Consider the following 27,148-nt stretch of genomic DNA (forward strand, 5'->3'; position numbering starts at 1 on the left):
CAGGATGGCCAAGCAGTTACTTACCTTGGGTTGGAATGTTGATGTTCCAGGTGTCAGTTTTCTGGTTTGTCAGTGTATTCATCTCAGTTAAGTGAATGTCAGCGATGTGTTTTTTTTCGGGTAAGTGAAGTAGACCCATATATATACATACACATATAGGAGAGAAAGACCACACTTCCCAGTTACTGTGACATTTGAAGAAAGATAACACCTCTACAACATGTAAATTCAGTTCATGTGACCAGATACATGTATTATATGGTCTGATATTATTCAATGTATGTAGTCAGTGTAGAGTTAATGAGAAGCCAGAAACATACAAAAAAAAAAAAAAAAAAAAAAAAAAAGTGCTTACAAACAATTACATGATGTGAGTAATAAGAAGTTTTGCTGGTCTGTGCTACAGTGCCTTTTCTTTTCCACATAGTGGCCATACTGTACACTTATGACAACAGCACTTGGAAACTAATCAACATGAAGAATTTCATATGGGCTTTCACAAAATAATAAGGGAAATGAAATGTTCCATGGAGACTTGCAGATGTCTGAGCTGATAGTGATGAATAAGAATCTGTCTTGGTATGATTCATTGTGCTTCACTACCTCGGCTAACCATTTAAGTACATTACTGGCACACTCAGATGCAGTGATAACAAATTACAGCTATTTCACTACTTTGCAGTACGGTACATGTTGTACATCCAAACGGAAAATAGAAAGAAAAAGTCAGTTTTTGTCTATCGAGCACAGTACTGAATATAAAACAGACTGAATGCAGAAATGGGCAGTACATATTTTGTTACCAAAAATGTATGAAACAACATGCATCTACTCTCTTTGAAAAAAAAATTGCTAACATTGTAGCCAGTTTTTCAATATTTACCTGTAAGAAAACACACAATAAACAAGTTCCATTCTATATCTAGTTTGTCTAAGCACATAGGGACATATAAATCTTCAGCAATACTACTTAGTAGCACATTTTAGTTTCATAACATTTTAAACACAGAACTGGTAGGACTTACTATAACTTAGCATAAGGAAATTATACAAGATGGACTGTACATCTTGCAATTTGAGTTTGTCAAGGACTTCGTGAAGGGAAAGTTGAAAGGTTTTTACATAAAGGGGTAGGTAGACATTGGAAAATTATTAAAAACAAAGACTGATAGTACTAATTATGCATATGATTGAAATTCAATGTGTGTGTATTCACGTTTCATATTTTACACATTATACAAAGATGTCTGGGATAACCATGGAGAAAACTGTCAGAATGTAGTCAAAATGGCAATGTGAACTGTAAGTTTCCCACTCTGCAAAAGAAACATAGTCAATATTAATTTAAATTAAAATTTTATTAAAATGTATCACCTGTATTTTAACTGACAGTTAATTTTCATAGACTTTTGATTATTTAACAAAGGACAGTGTGTGTATGATTGTTTATGCAATCAGAGGAAGGGCAGAGTATTATCATAAAGCTTCTTATTTCAGATAAATTGTTTTATTATCTATTACACTAGTGTTGCTGGATTCTTTTTTTTTTAATTCTTTGTTTTTCTATTTATCGTTTATTTGTTTATCGGTGCCAAAAGTATGTCAGCAGAATGGGAAAGGGCTGGAACCTGTTATAAATTATTAAACTGGTGGAAACTCAGCTATATTGTGGGATTAGCTGCTACTGGTGCATAGTTAAGAACTGTGGCGGTAGTAGAGTATGTTGGTATTACTGAGTCTGAGTGAGGATGTGGGTATTCCTGAGTCTGAGTGAGGATGTGGGTGTTCCTGAGTCTGAATGAGGATTTGGGTAATCCTGAGTCTGGGCAAAGATGTGGGTATTCCTGAGTCTGAGTGAGGATTAGGGTATTCCTGAGTCTGGGCTATGTCACTGTGTGAAACTGGAGGAAAGATGCAATGCTTTTATTTCAGGAACTTCTTCCACCATTTGAATGTGCCTCAACCTAAGACTGTCCCCAAAATTTGAACCTTGTACTTTCTGTTTATCTCATTTTTGAGTGAGTTAATGTCAGTGCTTTGCTTCCTAGTATTGCACATGGCTGAGATATGCTACTGTGGTGTTATGCAGTCTGGTAAACCTCACTGCCTCATGCCTTAAGCACAAAGGTACTTAGCCTGCAGTCTATGTTGAGTCAGGGCAGGGACGTTGACATTTTGTGTACCATACCAATTGATCACTTAGGGCTGGAGGCCACATCAGTGGATTTAGCTCCTAATGCTGCTATGTGTTTCAAGGTGTTACTATTTAGCATACAGACAAATTTGTGTTCCTTAACCTTAGCATTAACAAGTGAGAGTGCTTTCACTATGTGGGAAAATAAATAATAGATGTCCTTTAGGAAGACTAAGACTCTGCAATGTAGGTTACGCAAACTTAAAAATACTAAGTGTAATTCTATACTGTTATACATTGAGTGTTTTGCTTTGTTATGTTTTTAAACCAAGAAGTAAGATGTCTTACACTCTCTAATGTGATGGGCTGCTCCTTCACACCCCCACTACTTATGTCTACCAATTCTACCATCTCTGTACCTCAGAGGTACACCAATTCTAGACTTGAGATATACTTTTCCAAAATTTAACCTAATTTCTCAGAGTTTCAGCACTCACTGGGAACCTTTTCAGAGTATTTTTTGAGACAATGCATCAATTAATGAGCTTGGTTGACAGAAGCCAAAAATGAGCAAGAGAAAGACAAATTCCTGTTTCTGGATCACCTAACTAAGGACAAATTGATTGCTGATTTCTGGAATTCCTCAGCATCCACTCTGTTGAAATAGAACCAACATTTTGAAAATGTTGACATAGTGTTGCCAGTTTCCTGACTATACATTGATGAACATTTCAAAGGCAGAATACAAATGCAGCTACTATATATATATATATATATATATATATATATATATATATATATATATATCTTCTGCTTCTAAAACAGAAAGAAACTTAAATATAAAAAAAAAACTGCAAAACCCACATGCATACATATAAAAACACATTCTAAATCAATGATGTTTGAAGGAAGAAGCCATTACATACTCCCCACAGCCCCACTTCCCAATTATATACTCTCATGCTCAGGTTCCACCATCTTGGAGAAAGAGTAAAACATTTTTTTAAACATCACTTTCTCTTTGTCTAAGCAGCAATGATATTAGAGCAAAAATGTAAAGTATAACAATACGAATACAGTAAAGCAAAGAGTCAGGACAGTGCAAGACATCCAAGCTACACAAAGCAAATGTGATTAAGGTAATATGTAATGGGACTACTGAATATAAATTGATTCTTCACAGTTGGGTAAGGTTTTTGAATAGGGAGGGGAGTAACCTTCTCTACTAACAAGAAATGTCTTTCTTTTTTGTGCAGGTAAGACGGGACAGATTTCAGCCCTATCTAGGCAGTGCAGAATTACTTTACATACACTGTACAAAAAGTTGTATTTTCTTTTAATGGTTAGTCCTGCTACTAATGTAATGTCACATCTAACAATGCTTTAATGATCTTTTCATAACTTGATAGATTTATAGACCAGCCCAATTTAGTAGGCTCTGTAGACTATTAAGGAGGAGGAGTGAGGTATTACTGCCAGTCTGGCATTTTATTACTTCTCCATTTACACTAGATCATTAGATGTTTGATATTTTAATGCAAATGATTATATGTTCTGTTAATATTAATGGTGTTAAGAACCCAATTATATGAAACATAATTGCAGAGGTAGAAGGCTAAAATAGTTCTATTTTAGGTAATATGTATATCCACTCTTGAAAGAAAATGCACAGCCGAGTAGTTTGGGGTACATATACAACGATTGCTTCATCACACTCTTCGGGTATGATAGAATAGTGTGTCCATTTTGGTTACCCAGCCTACTGGCTTGGAAGTACTGAAAACTTCAGACTATGGTAAGTTGTCTGAAAATCATTAACAGTTATCTAAACAGGACTTTGTTTACCTTAGACTCACTCTTCATCCACACAGGCTCAGCCCTGAAATGTATCTGATCACTCTAATTAAATGTTATGACCTGAGTAGAAGGAGATGGTGAGTAGACTGTAGGTCTGGGTAATAAGTTAAGGTAATCTGCTATTGGAGAGATACTGATGGGTTCCCTGGGGTACCTGGGACTTAACACTTTAGGAAGCAGTGGCATCTCACATTTTGCAATGGGTTAACAAAACATGACCTGCAGTATTGATCAGAGTTGTCAGTATATAGGAACCAAAGACTGGCTATGGACTCAGTGGCACTCTCACACCATACCCCACACAATCCAAACTGAGATTATCCTGGAGATACTTGTTAGCCTCAGGAAACTCACAGAAGCACTACAAAAGTATTTAGAGCCAGGGTTACCATCACCAGATGCCAGTGTTTTGTAGAGAAAAATCAGGGACATAGCAGGATCTTAGACTTAAAGGACAGTCCATCTTATAAGAAGCATGATGTTCTGGACTTGACTAAGGCAATTAAGATATACAACTTGAGCATTTTCAAGTTTGCTGAAAGATAAATTGGCAATAGTGCAGTAGTAAAGAGGTGATTTGTCAGTTTTTGTATCAGCTAATTCAGTCTTTTTTTCCAGGACAAAAAAGAGGTATGGTTAGAAATATATGCTAGACATATCTGGTTTTGTCTCCAAAAATATTACAGTCCTTAGTATATAAATTTAACACAATTTGATTGGATAAAATATAGTGGAAATAGAACATCCATATTGAGATAAGACAATATGGAAGGGCAATATTTTGCAGTTTTTCATGGAGTATTTTAAGGGTACATTAACAGACTCCATGGGACGAGGAACAACATAATACATCACAGTTCTGATTTAAGCTTTGTTTGTACAGGCTGCACGTGGATGATTAGAAGATAGTATCCACCTCAGTATTCCTTGATGTAGTACAGACTGTAAGAAATTTGCTAAACAACAGACCCTATAGCCACCCATTTCAACACACACTTCATTAATCTGTCCTCTTTAGAATAGAATCTAATCCACCCTCTCAACTCTCTATCCCCACCAACAATACTTACAATACCCCTCTCTTTTCAGTCCATCAAATACCTACTTCAGCTATCAAAAATGACCTTCAAGAACTGGAAATCACTACACCAGCTGTTGACAAACTCCCACACTAGTACCTTACCAGACAATGCCCTGGCATGCATCATCTCAATACTCAGGAAACTACATATCCAGTATTTGGAAAACATCACATATTATACCACTTCACAAAGATGGATCAATAACAGACCTCTCCAGCTACTGCCCCATTGCAATTCCCCTACTCTATCCAAAATCATAGAAAGATGCATACACTCCCAATTTCTAACCCATCTCATAAACAGCAAACTACACCCCCCCACACACACAAAACATGGCTTTTGACCACACCACAACAACACCTCTGCTTAGTTTCTCAGAAAATATAATTACCAACAGAAACAATGGTAACCTAATATCTTCTCTGTTCCTGGATCTGTCAAAAGAATTTGATACAGTATCCCATCAACTCCTAGTCAATGAACTATCTTCTCTATCACTGTCTCATTCAGCTCTTACTTGATTCTGTAGCTATCTCTCCAACGGACAGCAGGCCATAAGATGGAATCAGGACACATCCCCACCTTCCTCCTAGTTTCCATTGGTGCACCACAAGGGTCAATTCTAGCCCCAGTACTTTCCAATACTTTCATAAACAACCTGCGCAAAGGCAACAAACCTGCCACCTTAGTACAATATGCAAACAATGCCACCATCATCTGCTCAACCTCAACCCTTCCATTACCTCAACAAATGACTTAAGACTCCTTCACTTCCATAGAATTCTGGCAAAAGGCACATCAGCTATTCCTAAATGCAAAAAAAATAATAAATGAATAAATAATAAAGCTTTTCACACTCAGATCTCTTTCAACAATTTGTACACCCTTTAATATTACTTCAACTAACATCACCATAGAAACTGTAACAAATACCAAACTACTAGGAGTTATTATAGGCAATAACCTAAAATTTCAGCCACATATCACCCAGGTCTTCAAGAAAACTCATCGAAAATGTCTTTCTCAACTGAAACAAACCCTAACCGCAGACTCATCAAGAAAATCCTTAGTATCAGTCTTCCTTCTCCCCTCCCTTCTCTGTGCATCATCCATATTAATCAACATTCAAGCCACCCTACTAAATAAACTGGATGCATGGTTTAACAAAATAGCCAAGTTTGCAGCTAATGCATCCTACCATATGCACAACTGCTTAACACTAAAGAAGCACAGCTGGCTAGAACTACCTAATCACATTACCTTTGCTCATCTTTAAACTGCCCACAAAATAATATACAGACCATTTCCCTGCACAGACATTCTTTTAACATAGTTATATGTGAAAGAGCCTTTTTAAGACTTGGACCTGTCATTTGGAACAACCTTCTCAGTGATTTAGGGGATAAAGAAACTCATGGGAATATCAGAATAGCTGTTCTTGAAAGAGTCCATAATGACTCTTGCTTGTGAGTTCTTCACAGATAAATGTTAACAATTCAGCTATAAACTAATGCTTGCTAGCCTCTTCCATAACACCTTTTGTGACTTTCTGTACAGTTTGACTCCACTACCTATCTTCTTTATTTTTTGTAATGCATTTCCAATGTTTTCATTAAGTATTAAGGCTACTCACTGTAAATATGCATGTATACATAATGTATGCATGTATACATAATGTACCTACTTTTCTGTGTGTATTTTATACCATATACAATTGTATCACTCTATTCCTGTGTTTGCATATCTGGTCTTTGTGTCAGAAAAGGCACATTGTTGCAGTCTACCTCATTATAAAATAGAAAATAAATACTCTGAGAATAAAAACACTAGACAATTCTTAAAGAATACTATGATATCACATAATTAAAACAGACAATAAGGATCACACATTAACAAGAAAGATTGTAGTTTATTCATGCAAAGTGTATAGAACTGAACATGCTTCTCTCTTCTAACAGATAAAGTCATAATAACAACTAATACTTACTTTTTCAGTCTTCCAAACTAATAGTTATTAGTAATTCTTCAATTATAGTAGTGTAAGTGGATTGATTCCTTCTTACTGACAGTGTTTCTACACTTATATCCTTTAACCAGGAAAGCAAGAGCTTCCTGGCAGTGCTGCCTAGCAAATAAAAAGAAAGGTGCATGTTATTTGCTGGATTACATGCCTTGAGAATAAATTTTACTGGATAAATTATGCAAATGCACCAAATTTACACATGTGAGCTGTAAAACGTGGTCCTTTGAATTTTTAGCAACTACAACAGAAGACACAAGTACATCATGTACATTAGGGTTTATATTGTATTTAATTTATTTCCAGCAATCTGTTACTTAAAGATAACTGGACAAGCATCAGCAAAAACTGTCTGTAGATAAAAAAATGCAACAAAAGACCAGCTAAACATGTCAGTACATAAGCTGCTTTTGGCATTTTCATCTTAAGACATGTATTGTTCTGTTACAAAGATAGCTGTTTGTTACTAAATCAAAAGAAAGATTGGGGTAATCCCTATAGGAAATACAGCCTAAACTGATTACAGTCCTGTTGCTGAAGGTAGTACCTTTCCAGTGTTACACACATCATGTGCTGGCTCACTTACACAAAGATTAAGACATCCATCTGTTCATAAAACTACCTGGGAAAACCTGCTCTGGCAATGCAGAGAGATTAAGCCCTGACCACTTCACAGGTGATCACTGTCACATACTGGCTGTTGTGTATGGCAGAGCTGGGAGGTGAGGAAGGGATTGACTGGTCAATGCTAGATTGTTCATTCTGTGGGAGGTATGTAACCTTGGCTTGACATTTGAATGACACTTAAGAACACGGGGTGTAGCACCCATACAGCATCAGCCTGTAGAGCTCTCATTGCCATGGTGTACGTGATCAAAGTCGTAGATGATTTGTTGTGTAGAAGTACATTCACTGCAGTAGGCAGTACACAACTTGGGTAAGAAATGTACTGGAGTGCTGGGTGTGCGATGGTCAGACAACTGATGATCAGATCTCCATGTCAACATACAGAGGACACTGTGTATAAATCAACTGCTTGTCTTTTCTTTAGCAGTACCTCACTGAAATGTTTTACATACAAATATAGATACACACAGACAGACATGCACACACAAATACACAAAGAAGTGCATACTCCACACACACAATGACACCAGACTACACACATGCACGTGCATATACACATTTATATGGAGGCAATACAGTTGACCTTGTGATATTTTATCTAAAGATGAAACATTTTAGAGTAAAGATTTGTATTTTTGTTTTTTCAACTTTGTTGGAACTTGGCCTCTCATAGATGTTTGCTATCTATTCAGTTCTGGCAGTTGGAGAAGAGGGAAAATCTGAGTTTTATGTTTTACTCACCTTTTTTTTCATCTTCTCCGAGCCAGTGTGAGCTCAGAACTAGTATATATACAGAGTAAGGGTGTGGGATTGATGCTTGTTGATTTCTTTACTGGCAGTTCTCTGAGGCTGCAATTTTTGGCAGTTTGAGATATTTTATAGGTTCATAGGTGTTTACAAGGCTAATGACCACAAAGGTCTTTTTAAGATTAGCCATGCATCTCAAATCTCTGACAAGTGTTTGTACCCTTGATAAGTGTAACAGAAGCATGGGAGGTGAAACATTTACAAGCAGGCACCTGGGAGCTGAACCATTTACAGGCTACCTGTGTCCATTAGAGAGATAGGTGCCAAACCAGGGATGAATTTTCTGTTCCCCATCCAATTGTCCAGGTTATATTTGAACTGGATTAGAGAAAAACTGGGAAGGGGTAGTCTCTGAGATACATACCTGTCTCTCCTGCAGGTCCTGTTTATATCACAGTCAAGGTTGAAGTCTTTAGAATGGGTAATTCTGGTGCTGTTCATTTTGCAGATATAGAGGAGGTCCATCATAGTGGGGTCTGACAATGCCTTGTTTGCCAGGTCTCCCCTCAACAGCCTGTAGGAGACAGAATACAGGGATAGGGCCTTGAGGCGGTCTGTATAGGACATGTTACTTATGCCCTGTATTATTTTAGTGAGGAACCTCTGTGGACATTCCAATTGTTGGCTATGCTTGGTTAGGTACATACTAAAGGAAGCATTATACTCAATAATAGGTCTGATGAATAACAAATAATAGGTCTGATGAATAACAAATACAGTGGAACAATGACCTGCTTGTACCTAGATGCCATACCTTTATTTATAAGTTGCACAACATAGAATGCTTTCCTCACTCATGTACACACATGACAGTCAAAAGCTAGATTACTGTCTATGTGTGTCGTCAAGTCCCTGACTACTGGGTCAACTCTTAGGTGTGTGCTGTCAATAAGATAGTTGCCAGGTGTGGATGACTTATTGAAGGATACTATTATGTATTATTTTTGCATTTAGTTTTAGTCCATGGCTCTGGCTCCAGTTGTTTCTCTTTGTCAGCCCTTTCTGGATAACATTTGTGTCACTGGGTGATTCAATGACAGCTCCTAATTTGCAGTCATCTGCAAATTCAGTCAGCCAGAGGCCATTGATATTGGCCTTGACTTCAGAGAAGTAAATTCCAAAAAGAAGTGTTTCCAGGAAGTCTACTTGTGACTGGCCTCTTTTTTGAGGTGGACTTCCTAATTCTAACTTCCTGGATCCTGTCTGTGAGGGAGCTGGTTATCCACCAGGTTACATAAGGGTTTATACCTATCCTCTTAAGTTTGTCAACAATGTCCAAGTGGGGGGATTGTGTTAAATGCCTTGGCCAGGTCAAGATAGGCCATTTTGCCCTCATCCATTGCTTTGGTGACCTTCTCCAAGAAGTCTACCAGGTCGAGTAGGCATGACCTGCCCTTGATGAAACCAAATTAGGTTGGGTCTAGTGCCCTGAGGTTTCATATGTCATTATTGATCATTTCTATGATAATTCTTTCCATGGCTTTGCATACGAGATTAGTGACACTTATGGGTCTGTAGTTTCCAGGGTCTGTAGATGGCCCACATTTGTGCAAAGGGATGACTGTTGCTGTTCTCCACTCATGAGGCACAAAGCCTGTTTGGAGGTTACAGTTAAACAGCAATTCAGGATGGCCTGATAGATCATATTTTATACTATTTGGAAGACATCCTGAGATATTGTCTGGGCCCACTGATACAGTGTTCTTGGCCCAAGACAGAACATTAAGGACCTGCTCCTTAGTGATAGCAGGGGAATTATATTTGTTGATATTTTCTGATGGAAGGTTGAGGAGGAGAGAGGGTTAAAGCTGTAGGTTTGCTATATCTTCTAGCTCAGTATAGGTGGCTCCATTTAAAATGAGCTATGCACACAATTGTGTATTGCCTTTGAGGTTGCGGACATAGCTAAAGAATGCCTTGTAGTTGTCCTTGGCCTCGGTGGCCAAATTTATCTGAAATTTCCCTTTGGTAGACTTTATTTGTCCTCTAAGTTATTTATTTAGTTTGATGAGAGTGATTTTATTCTACTGGGTGCTACCTCCTAATTTTTGCCATGATTTTTTTCCCTTCTTTTATGCAGCCTTTTGATATTGTGATTCCACCAACCATGTCTTAGTAACTGCCCAGACATCACCATTCTCTAGGGAGTGGAGGTTTTTGTTTAGACTTCAAGCTTTGAGCAGTAATAGCTTTAGATGTTCTTGGTTTTGATTTGCTAGGTCTATTTACATTCTATTAGTTGCATTTTAGGTACTGTAATCAAGATGGGACTAACTAGAGCAAATCCCAATGAATTACTTATTTAGTAATTAACCGCTCCAAGGACTACTTTAACCCACAACCCGGGCCTGCCAGCAGTAAAAAAAAATTAAATTAACCTTGGTATGAACAGCACTGAGGCGCAGTGGCTCTCTTTTTTGCCTGTCTAACTTCATGGTCCAGTTCTAACCTCTGGTCAATGTCTATGCATATTTGTATGTTCACCTGTCATTTTGGTTTTCCAAGTATATACCCTTGCCTTGCATACTCTGTCTTTGGGTGAAAAGGGTCTGAAGCAAATCAGTTTAATTACTTGACCGAAAAGTAAATAAGGTAAAATACATAAAAATGGCAAAAATAAAATAAAATCAAACAATACACAGTTAAGTGAGTTACAAGTTTTTTTTTTTACTTTGACAGCTTGATACAACACTTTAAACATACACTAAATATTTGGCAAATACTGCATGAAATGTACAATTCATATAACTTGAAAAAGGCACTGCAGTGTTAGAATTTATTGTATAATAAGCTAGACTGCTCAGTGCAGTCAGGAGCATGGTTTGCATCTATTCTGAGTAGTAAAGAGACTTAATCTGGAATTTTTGTTACAACTGCTCAGAATATTCTGGCTAAGTGTAGTTTAAAATGAAATGCATATTTTCATCTTCATCACTGTACATAAGATATTATCTTGGTGACTGGGCTTGCTGATAACATAGCTTATTTTATAATGCTTACTAAGCAGCAAATGATTTACGTCTACATTGTGCAACAGATTCAAATTATTTAAATAAATGTGTATGTCTTTAGGCATACTGTGGTCTGTAATTATCCTTACATTTTCCATTAGTTCATTTCATGTTACTGGTGCTAACTGGGAAAAAGTCTGTGACATCCCTTGTGCATGCATACAATCATGCAGGGTTATGGAGATACTTAACAAACACAGCTGTGCAGACTCATGTTCACAAATACCCGGGTACGCTCACACATGCACAAGCACGCGCACACACACACACACACACACACACACACACACACACACACACACACACACACACACACACACCACACACACACACACACACGCACACACACATGCATGTACAAATGCACGCACACTCATATGCATACACAGTTATCAACAACAGATGTGGAGTACCAAGTCCACATTCTCAGTTCCTGCTTGTACCTTCATTGCTAACATGCCTCCATTTGCCTAACTATGTGACTCTCAGCAACTCACATAACCAGGCAGCACTCCTGGGCTCAGTCTATAAAAGGTCCACAAAGATTATTGCTCTACCCTGGTCAAAAATTCAAATAAATAACTAAATAATGCCATTAGAATCATACCAAGGAAATTTGTTGTAGACTTCCAAGATGGCTGCACACCAAATAGCAGCTTAATTTCAGATATCACAGTGTGAAAAACAGAAACTCAGAAAACAGAGCCAGTTAATTTGTCTTTTTTGGATAAAATTCAGTAACTAGCTAGCAAGTGTACTTCCTGGGTGCCAGCAAAGAAAAAATTTAGATAACCTTAAAGAAAATCAGTCACAAAAGGTAAGGAGAAAACACTGGCTTGAAAGAATCCTGCAGATGTTTAGAAAAAGCAGTTTAACCTGCAGCTTTGATGCAAGACATGACTTCTAGTAATCTAGAGGAATAAAATAAGTCAAATGTGCTCGGTGCTGATTAAAAAAATGAAACATTGAAGGAGTATATCAACTCAAGTAACAAAAGGCTGGAGAAATAGAAGAAGCTTTAAACATTAGCAGCATATGCAACAAAATCTCAGATCTTTGCATCTGGATGACCCATCACAGACCATACATCCTAGCCACAGCAGAAACATGGCAAAAACCTGAAATAGAAGATGTTAAAATACTACCCTGATTATAATATTATTAGGATTGATAGAACACATCAAAAAGCAGTTGGAAAACGTATAATCTTCCAAAATATGCTCACAGTAATTTCCTATACAAGCACAGTCCCAACTTTTGTAAAAGTGGAAATCCTAATCCCATTCCTAAAACTTAATAGAGCCAAGAGCATACGGATTGTGTGCTATACATTCTCCAAGGATATAACATTCAATACTTGAAAACATACTATCCTGGGCAGCAGATACAATCACAAATGAAATTATCCTCCTGGATGATGTAAACATTGACTGGCAGACTTTACCCACAAATCCATCAATCAACAACGTGAAGCTCTTTGGATTCACTCAATGTATTAATAGATTAACAAGATATGGCAAAAATAACTCCCAACAATTTATCCTGGACTGGATCTTGATTACCAACCCATCTAATTTTACCTCCTCAGGTACCCTCCCTGATACACTAAGTAACCACCTGCCAGTTTATACCCAAAGGAGTATTACACAACTAACAAAGAAACATAAACTCAAAACTACTGGTAATGGCAATCTTTCCTGTTTTTCCAAGTAGTCTTTCATTGTAGCTCTGAAAGCAGTAAACTGGTCCTTCCTAAAAAGATTCCCTTTAAATGATGCAGTTGAATACTTTAATGCAGCATTTCTAAATATTCTTAACAACTTAGCCCCACAGTGTGCAAAAAGAATTAATAACAGCCATACTCTATTGCTCACCAACAAATGCAAACTCCTTATGAATGACAAAGCATGAATTAGCTGGCAAAAGAATAACAATGACAAAAATTGGCAACTATTCAGACAGCTATGAAACCAAGTCAAGAAACAAGTTAATAAATATAAAAAGTAGTCTTATTGTACTCACCTACAAGATAGCCATAAAAACAACCGTAAATATTCTGGTCCTCCACATCCTCTCTCATCTACCCAGGTACAAAAAAATTATCCCAGCTCATATCCAGACATTCCCCCTCTTCAAACAGCTACCTATTTCAATGCATACGTCATAGAATGCATAGCCAACTTAACTTTAAACTCAGCTAGCACATCCCCTTTCACACAACTAGCTTCCCCTACCTTAGACCCTACTACATTCCCTTCACAAAACTCACCTAACTGCAACCTCTCCAATACACATACAGACAACTCCACCTGCTTTACCTTTCAGTTTCCATAACTCTCATAGAAAAAGCTCTTACATAAACTAAAACCTTGAAAACACAAAAAACCCAGATGGTTAGAAGGAGAGGCATGGTACTTCAATTAAATAAGTGCTTTTGTCCAGTAACATACTATGAACTTCACACACACACTTCCCTTCATCATACTTTTAAATAATTCAGCCCCACACTGCCATCTAGTGATTAATTAAACAAAAACATTCAATTAAAAGCAACAAGTACAATAATATATCAAAAAAGTGTCCACATGTTACTTGACACACAAAACCTATGAAATACACATCATCTTAAAACACAGTTAAAACATATACTGTTTAAAAAATAAATAATACATGTTTTTATTAACTAATAAACTTTGTATAGAAATCTTATTATTAATGCCATGGGGATTAGTTGTGTGTATTTTTTATTCCACCTAAAACTGCTACAATGGAGCTTAAGAAAATTCTGGAAGAAATAATCAGCTTTCACCAGGAAATGTTACTTATAGGTGGGGACTGGAATTTGATTTGCAACAGTGAGGATGAATCTGGGGGGCCTAGAAGGGAAAATATAACAGAAGAGGGTAGAGTTTTGAAGAAATGTATCAAAATATTTGGCATAGAAGATGTGAATTCACTAGTAGGAACTTGAAGACAATTTATATATTATTCTCCAAGGTACAAAGATTGAGGTAGGAAAGACAGAAATTATATTTTACAGGAACATGTCTGTTTAATTGAAAATTATGCTATGCATCCAATAAATATTTCAGATCACTCGCTAATAATAACTCAAATAAAAAATGGAGGGTAACGAAATAAAATTTAGACCCTGGCACTTTCCCACCTATCTGTTAAACACAGAAGAATTTAAGGAATGGGTAGTAGAAATTATTCAGGAGTTATTAGGGAAGATAGAAATTTATTCTGAATATATACCCAGGAAGTAGGCGAAAATGAAAGTGGAGTTTAAAAACAGGATAGAGATAAAATTAAAAAGATGTGCTTAAGAAGTAACAAGAAATATTTAGAAGGACTGAAGGAATCTCACAGAACAAGAAGAGGCACAACTGCAGAGTGCTAAAGACAAAATAAGGGACGCACCTGGATAACATGCATGAGTTTGGAAGGATTGCTGTTATGCAACTGTTTTTTTGATAACAACTCCAGAGCTCAAAAGTTTTTAGCACAATGGCTCAGGCAACAGAAAGTAGAAAGAGTTGTTGTCAAGCTTAGGGAGCCTATAACAAGGGGAAAAAAAGAGATCCTGTGAAGGTATTTGAAATATTTTAGCAATTTTATGAAAATCTGTATCTTCTTCTTCTTTCGGCTTTTGCTGGTATGGGGTCACCACAGAGGATCACCTGTCCGCTCATAATTGGCAGCGGAATTTTACAATGTCGAGTTGCCAGCCCAGCACTCAACCTTCCACAGAAGGCAAACACACATGCACACACTCACGCCTAGGGCCAATTTAGAGAGTCCAATCCACCTACAGCATGTCTTTGGGATGTGGGAGGAATCCAGAGCACCTGGAGGAAACCCATGCGACCACAGGGAGGACATGCAGACTCCGCGCGGTAGGCACCCCAGCCGAGGATCAAACCAGAGAACCTTTTGCTGCGAGGTGTTATAAAATTCTATATAAATTAGGGAAATTTGGAAATCAAGAAAAAGTATAAATGGAAATGTTTATGGAATAATTAAATATGCCAAGGTTAAAGATAGATGAGGCTCAATTACTAACAGCTAGGATAGTAGGAGATAAGATAAAAATGATGACGTATAACCAGGAAATTCTCCAGGAATAGAAGATATTTCTGTGGATGCTTGGAAGCTAGCAGGGAAGAAAGCAATAAAGATCTGGAAGGTGTTGTAGAACAAAAGAAAAAGTACCAACATTAAGGAAGAAAGTCATGGTGGCTGTAATACCTAAAGATGGTAAAGTTGCATCAGACCCAGCTTCATACAGTCCCATTTCCATTCTAAACTGTGATTATAAAGTGTCTCTGTCAATAATAACTAAAATAATATCAAAGGTGATGCCCGAATTGACAGATCTGGATCAATGTAGTTTTGTGCAGGGCAGGCAAACAATTGACAACATCAATAGAACAATAATGATCTAGAGAGAAGCACAATTCAAGAAAATACCACTGTTGTTGGTGGGTATTGATGCAGAGAAAGCATTCAACAGAGTCATCTGGGATTTTTTGAGTAGGGCAATGGAAGCATTTTCACACCCTGAAAAAGTTATAAGGTTAATTATGCGGATATAAATCAGAGGGCTCCTCTCTGATAAGTTCTGCTTGAGCAGAGGAACAAGGCAGAATCATTGTCAAAGAATATAAGGGACTCTGAAATTCAAGGATATAATTGGTATGCTAATCAAGAAAAGTTGGCTTTATTTGCAGATGATATTATTTTGCACCTGATAAAATCAGAAAAGGATATTTCAGTATTGTGGAACATTCCGAAACAGTTTCAATTTTTGGGGGATATAAACATAATGAAGATGTAACAAAGGCAATAGCTGTAAACTATGTACCCATACATGAATTGGTTCAGCAATACCCATATTTATGGGGGCATGATAAAATTAAGTACTTAGGAGTATGGGTTAAAAAGGATTCTGTTATGGCAACTAAGGATATGTGGGAATAGACTAAACAAAAGATAATAAAAAAATTCATAATTTCCATTGCCCTGGATCAACTAATCCATAGTCCCAGCAAGGGCTCCAATATCCTAGACCTGGTCATTACCAACATGGGAAATCGATGCTCCACACCTATGGTCACCCCCTCGCTAATCGGGTCTGACCATAAGCTAATCACCCGTAATATCCACATCCCACCCCCAACCCCCAGTAAGGAAACCTCCATAAAAAACATCTCTAAAGCCAACTTCATGCTACTCAAGTCAGAAGTGACAAACTTCATGACACCCATGCAGACAGGAACTGAAAGTTCAACTGCTGAATCCTACACTAAAGCACTGTACGAGCACATCCGCTCATGCATGAATCATGCCATCCCAAATAGAACCAAGATGCTCTCATCCAAAAAAAGGAAGCCAATCTGGTGGTCCCCTGCCATAAACAAACTTTACAACAAAAGGAAGAAACTGTTGCAGAAAAGAGGAAAATCCCAGGATGCAAAAAACTCCCTTACCAGTCTCAGTAAGAAACTGAGATCCCTCATAAAATCCTGCAAAGCTAGTTACGAAAATAAAATTGTCAAAGATTCCAAAGACAACCACAAGGCATTCTATAACTATGTCAAGAATCTAAATGACAATGCTCAGATCTGCTCTGAGCTAAAACAGAATGGCATTAAATATATTGATCCCAAGGATATTGCCAATATTCTGGCAGATTGATTCAGTGCCAACTTCACCCCCCTCACCCCCTAAATGGCCCATCTCAATAACGGAAGATAGCCAAATTTATTAATAATGGCCACACAGGTAAAAAAAACGCACTCTCCAAAGCTAAGAATACAGCATCCATGGGACCAGATGACATCCCGGGCTGGGTACTACATGAACTACAATATGACCTGGCACCCCACCTAAGTGTCATGTTTAATCATAGCCTCACCTCGGGTTTCGTGCCCACTTAGTGGCGCAGAGCTACAGTTATCCCACTCCAAAAGTGGGGATCCACCTTGGATCCCGGAAACTACCATCCCATAAGTCTGACGAGCTTTATCTGCAAGGCCATGGAGCGTATTATCATGGAACTTATAAACAAAGACATTGGCAACCTTCAAACACTGGACCCCACCCAGTTTGGGTTCGTGAAGGGCCGATCTTGTCTCCTAAACCTGACTGAATTCTTTGAATCAGTCTCCAGAGCCATGGACAAGGGTAAGGTGGTCCACACAGCCTATCTAGACCTTGCCAAGGCCTTTGACACCATCCCCCACTCTGGAATCATAGATAAACTTACTAAGCTGGGCATTAATCCCTACATCACCCAATGGGTTGCTAATGGGCTTACTGATAGAACCCACACTGTAAAAGTAGCCGACTCCAAATCCAGCTCCAGACAAGTGACAAGTGGAATACCTCAGGGTTCAGTCATGGGACCGCTCTTGTTTGGCATCTACTTCTCTGAAGTACAGGCCAACACTAAGGGACTCTGGCTAACAAAGTTTACAGATGACTGCAAACTGGGAGCCATTAATGAATCCCCAAATTATGTGGATACTCTACAAAAGGGCCTTACAGAAACAAATGCTTGGTGCCAGAGCCATGGGCTCAAGCTCAATGCCAAGAAATGTATAGTTATCCCCTTTGGGAAAAAACATTTACCCGTGAATTACCATATAGGTGGCTGTACACTAAACACCGAAAGTGTGATAAGAGACTTAGGGACACAGGTGGACAGTGGTCTCACCTTCGATAACCACATCACCACAACAGTCAGGAAATCCTTCTATGTGGCACACCTCATCACCAAGGGCTTTTCATCCAGAAAAAAGGAGGTTATTGTCCCACTGTATTCATCCCTCATTAGACCCATTATAGAATACAACGTTCCATTTGGTATGTACCTCTCAAGACATCTGCAACAACTGGAAAGGCCGCAGAAATACCTCACTAAAAGAATCACAGGCCTAAAGCAGATGTCCTATGCTGACCACCTTAAAAAACTCGAGCTATACTCTGTCGCATATCATCTACTCAGAGGCGATCTCTGCTTAACATACAAGGCCATGTCAAACCCAGAGCTGTTGGACATGCTACACTTAAAGAAATCCCAATCCCTCAGAGCCACGCGCTCCAGGGATCTAAACCTTGTCATCACAATAAACAAAACATGCTGGAGGGATAGGTTCCTGACCATGAGACTCCCCACACTCTGGAACAGATTGCCTATACATGTCAAGCAAAGTGCCTCTTTGGCCCTCTTCAAAAGGAACCTTGATGATTGGATGGGAGAAAGGAAATTCACCCCAGGGATCATGTCAGTCACCCTGCTAGACAGGGGTCCAGGGAAGTAAATAGCGTGGGAAGAAATAGCCAGAGAATTGTTATGGCTAGGCTTGTATAGGCCCTAGGGCTGATAGCCTAGTACCAACCTATGAACCTATAAAAACTGAGAAAGTGGAAGTTCTGTTTTATGGATATAGATAGCAAGATACAAGTAGTGAAAATGTTAGCCCCTTTAATTTTATGCAGAGGTCTGACATATTTTTATCAACCACAGAAGCTGTGGATAGCAAATAATAAAGAGTTGAAGGATTTTAATCTGGAAGGGAAAGAGGGCAAGATTCAAGTGGGATAATCGGATCCTTCCACTAGAAAAAGTAAAAACAGTTAAGGCTCCCACATATAGCACAAGCAAAAAGCTCTAATTCAACATGGAAAAGGATGATGATGGAACAGAGAGGAAACTCCTGACATAAGGAAAGACTGGGATTTCTGATGCAGAATCCTTAAGGAGAATAGCGATAATCACACAGAATATTATATTCATAAAGTAGCAGAAAGTAATCTTAAGAGCTAAGCCAACATGGAAATGAAGAAAGGAGATTCTGCTAATAGGGAAGACTGGAATTAGGTGTACAGAGAACAGGCAAGAGGATGCTGGAATTTACTGAAGATAACTGCCAAAGGAACCAAGTTATTGGGGTCAAATATTTAGATAGGGAAAGGTAATAGAATGGGAAGATGCCCAGAATTAATTTGGACTGCAGGCTAGAGATTGCCTTCCCTATCAAGGATTGATATCAGAGTATAGGCAAAGAGAAAGGAATAGGAGGATCCTAAGTGAAAGACCAGCACTGGTAGAGTTTTTCAAAGAATCTAGGACAGAAGCTGCTTATTATCTGATTATTATTATCTTGCACCCTGGTAACTATCTCCCCATAAGCCTGACTAGCTTTTTCTGCAAGGCTATGGAGCGCATCACCATGGAACTCATTAACAAAGACATTGGGAACCTCCAAACACTTGACCCGACGCAGGTCGGCTTTGTTAAGGGCAGATCATGCCTACTAAACCTGGTTGACTTCTTCAAGACAGTCACCAAGGCCATAGATGAGGAAAAGGTGGTTCACACAGCCTATCTTGACCTCGCCAAGGCTTTCAACATCATTCCCCACTCAGGTATTACAGAAAAACTCACCAGCATGAACATGAACCCCTACGTCACAAGATGGGTTACCAACTGGCTTACAGACAGAACTCACACTGTAAGAATAGCGGGCTCCAGGTCCGACTCTAAACCAGTCACAGGTGGCGTCCCACAAGGCTCAGTCCTGGGACCCCTACTGTTTGACATATACTTCTCAGATGTACAGGCAAACACAAGAGGACTATGGTTAATCAAGTTCACCGATGACTGCAATCTGGGACCCATAATTGATTCACCGGCTGACACTGACATCCTCCAAAAGGGTCTTACTGAGACGGACACCTGGTGTCAAAGTCATGGCCTCAAGCTAAATGCCAAAAAATGCATAGTCATCCCGTTTGGGAAAAACAAAACACCCACAAATTACCACATAGGTAGCAGCCCCCTTAATACAGAAGAGGCAATAAGAAATCTGGGGACCCAGGTAGATAGTAATCTCTCCTTTGACAATCATATTGCCAAAGTACTTAGGAAATCCTTCTATGTGGCCCATCTAATTACTAAAGGGTTCACATCTAGAAATAAAGAGGTTATAGTACCCCTCTACTCGTCACTCATCAGACCCATCATAGAGTACAATGCCCCATTTGGGATGTACCTCACAAGACACTTCCAACAGCTGGAGAGACCACAAAAGTACCTCACCAAGAGGATTACTGGCCTCAAACATATGTCCTATGCAGCCCGATTGAAAAAACTCTGGCTGTACTCAGTGGCATATCGCTTACTCAGAGGTGATCTCTGCCTGACTTACAAAGTCATGTCCAACTCAGAACTGATGGACATGCTCCACCTAAAGAAATCCAAGTCACTGCGAGCCACACGCTCTAGTGAGCTAAACCTCACCACAACAATAAATAGAACATGCTGGAGGGATAGATTCCTGTCACAGAGACTCCCCATGCTTTGGAACAAAATTCCAAACTACATTAGGCAGAGCCCCTTACTAACACTCTTCAAGAGAAACCTTGATAAGTGGATGGGTAAAAGAAAATAAACCCCTGGGATCACTTCATTGGGTCTGCTTGACAGAGGATCAGTTAATTAATCAATGGGGCGGCGAAAGCCGACACACTCTGGCTAGGCTTATAAATGCCCTCGGGCAGATAGCCTAGTACCTACCTATGAACCTATAAAAAGGGATAATTACCGGAGCATATAAACTACTGTATGATAACTATAGAAATCAGTATGCATAGGTTAGAAAGGATTGGGAAGAGAGCCTGGATAAGCAGTTCACAAAGAAACAATAGGAGGATATATGTATGGTTCTCAAAAATATGTAACAAAGTCTAGAAGTTTTAGAATCTTTGGAAGTATTTGCATAGGTATTTTTAACCCAAGCTGACTCCAAATAATTTTTCCTCAGGTAAATTGCAAATGTTGGAGGTATGATGGGGAAAAAAGAGGTAATTGGGAACATATTTTTAGGAGTATAATGAGTTGTCAGACTTTATAAATTCCATTCAGACTACAATACATGCAGAATAATGCCTTGAAGGAGGAATGAGGTTTAAGGGAAGGCTGCAATTGAATGAGCTATGTAATGTTTGCCTGACAATGACTGTACAGAAGATTCTAAGTGATATATAATGTTTGCAACTGAAGCTATGTTAATATGGCTTGTTTTCATTTATATAAATGTATGATTGCCTATGTCATAAGTGATAATTCACTATAAGACGTTTCCTGCTTTTATTAAAAAAGGAAATTTCTTGTAGTACAGAATTTGAAGATAAATAATGTATCTACTGTGGAAAGCCTCTTTGTCTATAAAAGTAAACTCACAAAGATTTTGCATTTGAACTATTAATGTAACCAAAACCATTTTCAAATATGTATTTGTTAAGACAGTGACTGATGTTCATTGACAAACTTGAGAAGACTGCAGCATGTTTGTGCACTATAATCTAGAATACATGGCTAATTAAACATTAATAGCACTATGAAGCAATGAGCTAAAAGGTACAAAAGAAGGGCTATGCAGATGAGTGTATACCAACATACAAATGAAAATTCATTACGCTAATAAGTACATGCTGTCTTGTAAATGAGGATCAGTGAAAGGAAATCATAATTCATTGTTGTCAGGCATAAAGTAGAGAAGGTTTGCATACGAATATTGAGCTATAAGGCATGCTGACATTTGTAGTGCTGCAAGAGTGAAACTGCTTGGAGCAGCACCAGTAGCTATTGTTCAGCCACATTTATTTAGTATAGCTAATGTGCTTCCAGTGGTGCAATGTGGCAGCTCATGCTAATGACACTGATATTTCCAAAGATTTACATTCCACCAGCTGGCAGACCAGCAACAATCGGACTGCTTTTGAGTAGATGAAGATATTATATAAATGCTGGCTGATGTATGACCCACAAACTGGAAATGGTGAAATGCATAAACCTCTCATACCAGTGGATAGTATGACGTGTCATTCTTACTATTCTAGACTTTCCAGAGACAATCCAAAGGCTTGTTGCCTATATCTTGGGCATTAACATAGACACTACTCAATATGCTACTCAATAAATTGCTGCAACATGCGGATCAGCACATCTTTCTCAAGACAACAGGAGAAATATTCACAACCATTCATGCAGTTTGTGATATTGCACACCTCTCTGATGTTTATTTTATTTTACATTTGTTTACTGGGAAAGTCTAACTGGAAAGGTTGCCCATTTTTAGCGGAGGCTCGTGGAGAAAAGCTCCATTAACAATAATACATTAATATAAATAATGCAAACATTTAAGAAATGCATGATATAAAAGTTAGGAGGACTGCAAATACAGTAAATGACAATCAAAAGTAGAAACCGAGAGAACATTTCATAAAATAATGTGATGTTAGACTCAGACTCAAAAAGGAGAAGAGGAAAATTAACATTTGGTGCACTGATTTTTAAACACATTACCATTGGATGCTTTAGTGAGATCTATTAAACTTAGCCTGATATACATTATAGCTGAACACAATTCAGTTCGTTGTATATTTTAGTGGTATTTAATAACTGAAGTATATAGCATTGTTGACTTGTCTGCTTCTTTTATTACCATGTAATTTTAGTATATAATACTATGTACACATTATTCAGTGACTTAGGGTACTATCTGGTAGTCAAGTGTATAAGAGAGATGGAAAAATAGAGTTAATTGGGAGCATTTTGAAACAATACTAGTAAAGCAGTTTTGGACCTATATACTTATATGTAGTGTAGTATAGGTAGTTATAACAAAGTTCGGGCTTCCTAAGGAAAAAATGCTTTGTTATGGGGTGTAATTAATATCATTATAAGTTTACAATCTTAGATTTACTTATTTGTAGAGTGCTGGAAGCTATAGACTGAATTCATGTGGCAGTAAAGACCCAGCCAGATATTTACAGAAACAGTTATAATAACAGGAAGGACTACTGTTACATCAACAGCCAAGTACTGTGAAACACTCAGAGGCAGATGACCCATATGTCTGCACAAAACAGGGCAGTGCCCTTAATTCCCACATATAGTATATAAGACATCTGTACTGAGCTCTCTGGCCTGGCTGACCCATGCCATCAGTCCAGCGGAAGTGGGTGTGACCCATGCCATCATGCCACCAGAGCTGGGTGTGACCCATGCCACTGGTCACTCAGATTCATGATCTCAATTGCTGATACAACTAATGCCCTTGTGATCTGGTTGGTAGATGAATTCTGCCCATACTCCAACCTATCCTCAGCTATTAATCTAAACTCTGTCTATGTATGTCTCATGTCCCCCCCCCCCCTTTGTGTATGCAGATACAGCCATTTTTATCTGTGCTAATCCTTGTGTGTTTGTATACACTTCCTTCCTACACTTCCCCTAATTTTCTATCGCTTCATGTCTTTCACCCCCTCCCTTATTCCCCTCATGATCTCCACTGAAATGAGCACCTTTCCACACAGACACACAACCACAAGGAAAAGTATGTCTCTGTTATGTACTACACTCCTTTTCCTTCAATTTTGTATTCACCTTTCCACCTTTTTAAGAAACCAATAAGGTTCCCAGTTCAATAGCTACTCTTAGATTGATTTATTAAATCCGCTATGCATTTGCTTTGAAGTATGCAGTGGCAGTCTGCCATTGCCTGCTGCTGATTGCTTTACCTGATATAACACTTCAATACATTCTCATGAGATTCACACAATGAGGTGTGAGACTACTACTCAGGTCTTCTTTGTTTAGTCTGGACTATATCAGTCTTCTTTGTGTACAAGATTTATGCTCTGCATTAACTACCTCTTTGAAGCCCAGTTTTCTGCCTTCTCATACAGTAAGCCCTGCCTAGTTATTGGTGTCTATCTAGCGCTGCGGTGTATTCTCCTTATATGATGCAAGCCATCCTCCTCTCTGTAATACATCACTATGAATCTCATCCAACATCCATTAAAATGACAGCGCTTCAGTTCTATATGATGCTCATTATATGTTTTTTAAATGCATCTTTATGGACATTCACATTAATTGTCATATGTTTTGTGACAGGTTTCTATTATTTATACGCAAAGCTTGGTTATTTTACTGTATACATATCAAAACCAAGAAAGAAAAGAAAATATATAATAATTATCCCTTTCTTTTTTTTTGCTCTGCATGCACATTAACTTTTAAAGACTGCTGTTAACATTTCTGTTCTCATACCACTGAGTAGCTTGGTTAATACCTTCATTTGTTTCCATTTATCTATCTTTTGTCTGTTTTTTTTTTTTTTTACACTTCTTTCCGACTCCCTACAATGACATCAGCTGCTCCCATATCATCTCCTCATCCAGTAAGTCTACTTTATATATTCTACCATCCCCATTTCAATTCTGACCTCATGTCTGGGGCTGGGGAGAGGATCAAGGAACATGCGGCAATGTTACACTGCCTGCTGGTGTATTTTGTACTAACTCTTAATCAATGCTGTGTGTGACCAATAAAGTCCAAACAATGGGATGTGCCATAGACATCAGCTCAGAAGCCATCTTCATTTCCACAAAGGGCTGATGTCAGCTAGATGTCCTTACCACCCTCAAGCAGCACACCTCCCTCCCTCCTTCCATGCATGACCATTCTCCCTCCTTACACTGTCAAACTCATGAACCATCCGTTATTCACACTTTGGTAACTGGGACTATAGAAACTACTGCATCCCGCTACACCCCCAGTGCAGGCATTCGTGTTTTACCTACAATACAATATTTGATTTTATGCTAGAACAAAGTAGTGAAAGACTGACTAAATAATTTACTGTAGTGGAAGAATATCAGGCAGATACTAATTGCAAGAAGAGGAGAAAAGAGAACAGAAAGGATGTGAAAGGGGAAGGGAATTCCTTCACTGTAAATGTCAGACTGACTATCTGCTCATCTGCAGCCCATATACAATTATAGACTATCTTAAATGCCAGAAGTTCCTTACTATTTTCTGGAAAGTATGCATTTCCTGAATGTGGACAGAATACTGCATTTCATAAAAACTTCTATCAATATTAAATGCAGACTAGAAACAGGCAGTAAAATGAAATGGGATACCCAACAGAGAAGAGTTTCCAATTCATTCATTACACAAAGGTAATGTTTGTTTCTGTTTTCCAGTATTGAGATCATGACTGCAAAATGACATCATATGGTATGGAATGATGTGATATGACAAAAGAAATTATATCATCCTGTTGAACCAAGACATATCAGCAGTAGACGCAAAATATCTATTTAAGAAGTATTCTGAAAACACAACTGCTAATAAGCATTTAGAGTTTCCTCTACAGTCTAAGTAATGGATTCTACATAAATAAACATCTCCTCTGTGTACATATACTTTTGCATATTATTTCAAGTTATCATTACTTCAATAAAATGTACTAGCTTTGGAATTAATCTGCCCTGTCTGCTGCTTGCAGCATGCTTGTTTGACTCTTAAAAATGTTACAATGTTATAAGTTCACCATTCTGACTTGCATTAAGTACATTCTGAAAACTGCCAGAGGAAACAGCTTTAGAAACACTCATGGTGCTACCTTAGTGAATCTGTGAATGTTTCTGCATTTTATGTATTAATATATTTACTACATTTAGCAGGCACAACTTGAAATTACTTTTAATTACTTTTTAACAGTTTGCTTTACTCTTAAGCACAGTGGCACAGTGGATAGTATTGTTGTATCACAGCAAGAGGTTCCCCAGTTTGATTCTTGGCTAGGGTACCTTCAGTGTGGCATCTGCATGTCCTTTCTTTGTTCATGTGGCTTTCCTCCAGGTGCTCTGGTTTTCTTCCACATTCCAAAGACATGCAATGGGTGGATTAGACACTCTAAATTGGCCATAGCTGTGAGAATGTGTGTGTGTGTGTGTGTGTGTGTGTGTGTGTGTGTGTGAGAGTGTGTGTGACTGTGTGGTGTGGAAAAACTACAGTGGTAAGCTAGTCATCCGGCTGTGTAAACCTTGGCTTCAGATGATTGCCAGTATTGAAGTGACACCCCCACCCAATGTGCAAAAATGGGAAAAAGGGATTGTGCAGGGACGGATGGGCTCACATATTAATAATTGTTAACACAGGACTTTAATTTGTGACTTAACTAAGTTCTCCTCTTTCCAGTTTAACTACAATATTTTTGCCATTAACAATGAACTGGCTGATCAAAAACTGTTTTCACTACTTTCTTCATTAATGTGCATGATTTTTATATATCCAATATACACAAACACTTTTATCCAAAGTTTAGCTCTAATTGCAGCCCGACTAAAGAAACTCCAGCTGTACTTGGTTGCATACCGCATACCGCTTACTCAAAGGTGATTTCTGCTTGACATACAAGGCCATGTCCAACCCAGAATTGATGGATATGCTCCAACTAAACAAAAAAACAAATCCCTGAGAGACACACGTTCTAGGGATATAAACCTTACCACAATAATAAACAGGATGTGCTGGAGGGATAGATTCCCGACCCAGAGACTCCCCATGCTTGGGAATAAGATTCCAGTATACATCAGGTAGTGCCCCTCACTAGCACTCTTCAAGAGAAACCTTGAAGGGTGGATGGGAAACAGAAAATTTACCCCGGGGATCACTGCAGTGGCTCTGCTGGAAAGAGGCACAGGGAAATAATGGCTCTGCTGGTCAGAGGCATAAGGAACT

General features: G+C 38.4%; 1 long non-coding RNA gene across 1 annotated transcript in view; it reads right to left on the minus strand.

Moving 5' to 3' along the window:
* The window catches only part of LOC122807024, a 1,044,555-nt gene that overhangs the window by 570,690 nt on the left and 446,717 nt on the right, over positions 1–27,148 (minus strand). The window contains exon 2 of the long non-coding RNA XR_006365578.1: positions 7,061–7,198. This is a non-coding gene — a long non-coding RNA (uncharacterized LOC122807024). The remainder of the gene's footprint in view (positions 1–7,060; positions 7,199–27,148) is intronic.

This window comes from Protopterus annectens, chromosome 7.part0, assembly GCF_019279795.1.
Source record: "Protopterus annectens isolate FY-2018-M chromosome 7.part0, PAN1.0, whole genome shotgun sequence".
Taxonomy (NCBI): Eukaryota; Metazoa; Chordata; order Ceratodontiformes; family Protopteridae; genus Protopterus; species Protopterus annectens.